This window comes from Gossypium hirsutum, chromosome A04 (genome assembly GCF_007990345.1).
Source record: "Gossypium hirsutum isolate 1008001.06 chromosome A04, Gossypium_hirsutum_v2.1, whole genome shotgun sequence".
NCBI classification, from domain to species: Eukaryota; Viridiplantae; Streptophyta; class Magnoliopsida; order Malvales; family Malvaceae; genus Gossypium; species Gossypium hirsutum.
In genome coordinates, this window is record NC_053427.1 from 66,946,320 (window position 1) to 66,951,589 (window position 5,270).

The 5,270-nt window shown below is 39.1% G+C and overlaps 1 non-coding gene across 1 annotated transcript; it reads left to right on the forward strand.

Moving 5' to 3' along the window:
- The first annotated feature begins 4,755 nt into the window (after positions 1-4,755).
- On the forward strand, positions 4,756-4,862 carry LOC121228545 (small nucleolar RNA R71). Its single transcript, XR_005926121.1, has one exon. It is a non-coding gene; the product is annotated as a small nucleolar RNA R71 (small nucleolar RNA).
- The last annotated feature ends 408 nt before the right edge of the window (positions 4,863-5,270 follow it).

Here is a 5,270-nt window from a genome sequence, read left to right on the forward strand (position 1 = left end):
AATAAAAATCATAGGTAATCTCATTCCTTTAAGTAATCAACTTTAGTCCTAAATATACAAGAGATGACATCCTCACTAAAGATTCACTCAAATCACTCAAAGTGTTTAAGGTTCAAGATTAAGCACTTGATTCTCTAACACGAAAAGTTATTACCATAGGCTTGCATGAAAATCAAATCTCCACCACTTGTAAATGATATGATACACTAATCAAAAGGTCTTTGCATGGTTGTAATGGGGTTTAGGTTACAGGTATGGATACAAACTGAAGAACAGGGGTTAGAATCGAGATAATTTCAATATGTTACCCCACTATCAAAAACTTAATTACTGAACCACAAACAAATATCTAGAACTATTTTACATGAGTTCATGACAACTTTAGCTTGCTGAGAATTACATTATTTTTTTTTAAGAACAAATCAAGTCAATACAATACAGAAATCATACTTCATCATTCAGTAACAAAAAATGGGAACATAGTTAGGTAATAATATTAAAATTAATCTCGATAAAAAGGTAAATTAAGTAAGAGGATTTCAACAATAATGGGTTAATGGGTTAATGATAAGGGTTAATAAAAAAAAACAAAAAGGTTAGTAGGCTTAAAGGGGGTTCGCTAAGGGTTTAATTATGTGGGAAGGCTTTTTTATGGAGTAAATGGGTTAAATCCTAAGTGCCTTTATCATCTCAGTATATCAAATCATACGTGTGATCTCGACATGTATAATCGAAGTAAGTTCTAGAATAACAGTTCAATGTTGACACACTCAAACCATAAAAGAAGTGAGCAAGAAAGAAAGCTATATGCTCAAAAGGCTCAAAAATCTCACCAAAATTTTGGGTTTTTGATGTCATTTCTGTATACTTAGGATTTCAAGATAATACCTCAATTTAGGTGAAATAGTCTAAAAATTTTATTTCTCAAAATATCAACTTATCATGCTCGATTCTTTAAGGTCCTATAATCAAATAATCATGCATAATTCCCTTGGTCTAATTCACGACATATCAACAATAATTATAGATCTATCAAAATTCATTCTATCAATATTATGAGAAAATCACTTAAGTACAAGACCAAATTCAGGGATTTGAGAATAATGCAAAAAGTTAGGTTTCATGTTCAACCCCCACACTTAAGATGTACATTTCCCTCAATGTACAGAGATAGATTATTCAAAATAAAGAAAATCATAAGAGGAAAGGAGGCGAAACTCCCTGTTATATGGATGTGGAGCTTGATTTTGAGGATGGAGTGTTCGGGGAAAGTGGTAGCTGCCATTGTTCTTGGCTAGATGAAGAAATTGGGTCGTTGAACATGGCACTCGTGAGGTATTGTTTCCCTTTTGTTTCCTCATTCTGTAAAATATTCCTAGCAACTTTGCTTGGAAGTCGTTCCCATGGTTCTGTAGACAGGAGGGCGTGGATGGCATCAGCGAGCTGGACTTGCTCTACGGTAGCCCAGTCGATGCAGTGACCTGTTGTGATGGGTCGTGCGTGTAGTATCTGAAATAGCTCCTCCTGCAAAGCTTACTGAAATTCAAGGAACGGGTGCCAAACTTCGGCTGTAGCACGTATCGAGGAAGAACCTGGTCCCCTACGTCTCTTCGAGGAAGGGACCGCGACCTTCTTGCCTCTTGATGATGACATAATGTACCTAAAAATTGATAGAATCCAAGATACATCAGTAGTTAAGCAATAGGCCTAAAATTAGTATATGCTATTTAGTAGCTTAAACAAGTCAAATATAGAAAATTCTAAAGCCAATTCCTAACTTGTCTAAAACATATTTGTATTAGTAACAATATCTATGCCAAGCATGTAGAATACTAATGTAGCAACACAAATTGGAAAAATAAGGTTGAGAAAGTCAACCAAAGGCTGTTGTAAGGCGGTGCACGGGCGTGCGGTGGCGAGCATGGGCGTGTGACGCGGAGAGGAAGCCGTGTGGTGGGAAAAATAGAGGGTATAGGAAGGGGAAAATGGGGATTAATGCAAGGGGAGTGGATTTGAGGGTGGTTTGGGGGTTAGGAAATTGAGAATCTAGGGAATGGTGGCTGGAATAGGGATTAGAGGTTAGGGGAGGGTAGATTTTGGATAGGGTTTTGAAAGGAGGAAGAAGATGAACAGTGGTTTGTTTATATAGAGGAGGGTCACATGGCCTAAGGCCACCCCCGTGTACTTTGAGGGTGAGCCCGTGGTTTTCAAATTTTGCGAGTTAGGTCGTGCCCGGCTACTATCACATGCTAGTGTGTCTTGGGCGTGTGTCAAACACGGCCATGTCGCACGGTTGTGCCTAGCTTTGTTCGCTTCTCCCATGCCTGTGTTTTATGGTAGCACATCCGTGTATTGTTGTGTACGGCTGAATGGCACGGGCATGTCGCACGCCCGTGTCGAAGAAACAGAATCTAGCCTTGTCCCTGGCATGCCCGTGGTTTTCTATCCCCACGCCCGTGTTTTTCCTATCAAGTTCACCTACGGCCATGTCGCACAGCTGTGGGGATTTATCGCACCCCGTGTTTTGGGGAAATCATGTCCTGCTTCAACACGGCCGTATCGCACAGTCGTATCTCTTCCCTTGTTTGGCCATGGCTTTAGGCACGCTAGTGTGCCTGGGCATGTGTGCTGAAAAACTTTGCAATTTAAAGAATAAATTAATTGATTCGAAGTGTGAGAAGTTAAAAATAAAGAAATCAAAATATGTTAGTGCTTGGGTTGCCTCCCGAAAAGTGCTTATTTATAGTCTAAGCTCGACTTACCTCTCTGTTGATTCATCATGGTGATTTGAGGAGTTCATACTCCTCGTTCCTACTGTCAATCTTACAATAAAGTTTTAATCGGGTGTTGTTTATGTTAAAAGTGTCGAACTTGGGATGATTCACCTAAACCGTACCGAATGGGAAAATACTGAGTATCGTAAAAGCGATTTCCTCATTTGGTGTGGTAGTGAAAATGTGGGGATCTGCGACATCCAGTAAGACTTTATCGCCAACCTGAAGTTGATTAGGAGAGGTATCGGGCTTGTTTTGGTGTAGTTTCAATTTATCACGTGTTCTCGATTTGTCTGCTCGCCATTCATCTAGCTCCTCTATTTGAAGCCTGCGTTCCTCATGGGTGTCTTTGTTCTCTACATGATAATAGTGCACTATCTTCGTTGTCTTGGTTCGAGGGTGTTCCTGCAAGGATGATTGAGTATTAGTTTTATCATCGACAGGTTTTATAGCGTTATCTTAAGTTTTAGAGGTTTTGACTGAGTCGCGTGCTTGAAGTGTTACTGCGTCATCACTTGCACGAAATGTTAGCTCTCCTGTGCCTACATTAATAATGGTTCTGGTAGTTGCTAAAAAGGGTCTTCCTGAAATTAAAGGTACCTCGTTATCCTTATCCATATCTAAGACGACAAAATCTACTGGGTAAATAAACTTATCAATTTTAACTAGAACATCTTCAATAATACCCTTAGGAAATCTAACTGTTTTTTCAGCCAATTGTATGCTCATCCTAGTCTGTTTGGGTTTAGTGAGACCGACTCATTTAAACATTTTATAGGGCATAACATTTATACTTTCCCCTAGATCAGCTAAAGCATTATTCACAGATAAACTACCAATTAAGCAAGGAATTGTAAAACTCCCTAGATCTTTCAATTTGTTAGGTAGCTTCTTCTTTAAAATAGCTGAGCAGACTGCATTGAGTTCCACATACGATGCAGCCTCTAATTTCCTTTTATTGCTCAGATGTTCCTTTAAGAATTTTGCTGAGTTGGGCATCTGCGAAAGAACTTCAATAAAGGGTAAGTTAATATGTAATTTCTTTAAGAGTTTGACAAACTTACTGAATTGTTCTTCTATTCTGTCTTTCGTCATCGCTTTAGGATATGGCACACGAGGTTCATGATTCGTACTTACCTGTTTGGGATCATTATTGTTTACCTTTTCTTGTCCTTTGTTCATCGCATTGTTTTGCTGTATTTCTGGCTCGGGTGCAATGAGTCCGTCTTTATTTTGAGTGCTAATTGCATTGAGGTGTTCCCTCGGATTAGGTTCTATATTACTTGGTAAGCTACCTTGTGGTCGTTCAGAGATTAGTTTGGATAGCTGGCCTATCTAAGTTTCAAGTCCTTGGATCGATGCTTGTTGATCCTCAAGTGTTGTCTTGGTATTTTGGAAATGGGTTTTTGACACCGAGATGAATTTAGAAAGCATCTCCTCAAGGTTTGGTTTCTTCTCTTGTTGATAAGGTGGCTGTTGAAAACCCTGAGGATTTTGTGGCTTTTGATTCCCTTGACCACCCCAGAAGAAATTTGGGTGGTTCCTCTAACCTGCATTATAAGTATTACTGTATGGGTTATTTTGGGATCTAAAGTTATTGTTACCCATATAGTTGACTTGTTCTTCTTCAGTTGTAGGATTGAAGGATTGGTATTCTATATGCACACCTCTTCCACTTGAGTCACACCTTATTACTGGATGTACCTGCGTAGAACCAAGAAAACTATCAATCTTTTTATTGAAAAGTTCTACCTGATTAGAGAGCATGGTGATTGAATCGATGTTATAATTGCCGGCTGTTTTCGTTGGCTTTGTCTACATAACTTGCCACTGACAGTTGTTCAGTGACATATCTTCTATGAATTCATAGGTATCTTCCGGTGTTTTATTATCGATGGTTCAGCCAGCAGCTGCGTCAATCATTTGTCTTGTTGAGGGATTCACACCATTGTAGAACGTTTGAACTTGCAGCCAAAGAGGTAACCCATGGTGAGGGCACCTTCTCAGTAAGTCCTTGTATCTCTCCCATGCATCGTAAAGTGTTTCTAAATCCATCTACACAAAAGAAGAGATATCATTACGTAATTTAGCCGTTTTAGCTGGCGAAAAATATTTTAGTAAAAATTTCTAGGTCATTTGTTCCCAAGTAGTGATAGACCCTCGTGGTAACGAGTTCAACCACTGCTTGGCTTTGTTTCTCAGTGAAAAGGGAAATAACCGAAGATGAACGGCATCATCAGAAATACCATTGATTTTGAATGTATCGGAAAATTCAAGAAAATTCGCCAAGTGCGTGTTGGGATCCTTTTTCTACAAACCATCAAACTGAACAAACTGTTGTATCATCTGAATTGTGTTAGGTTTTAGTTCGAAATTATTCGCAGCAATAGCAGGTCTAACTATACTAGACTCAGTTCCTGTTAAAGAAGGTTTAGTATAGTCATACATAGTACGTGGAGCAGGATTTTGATTAGCTGCAATTGCAGGAGGCAGCTG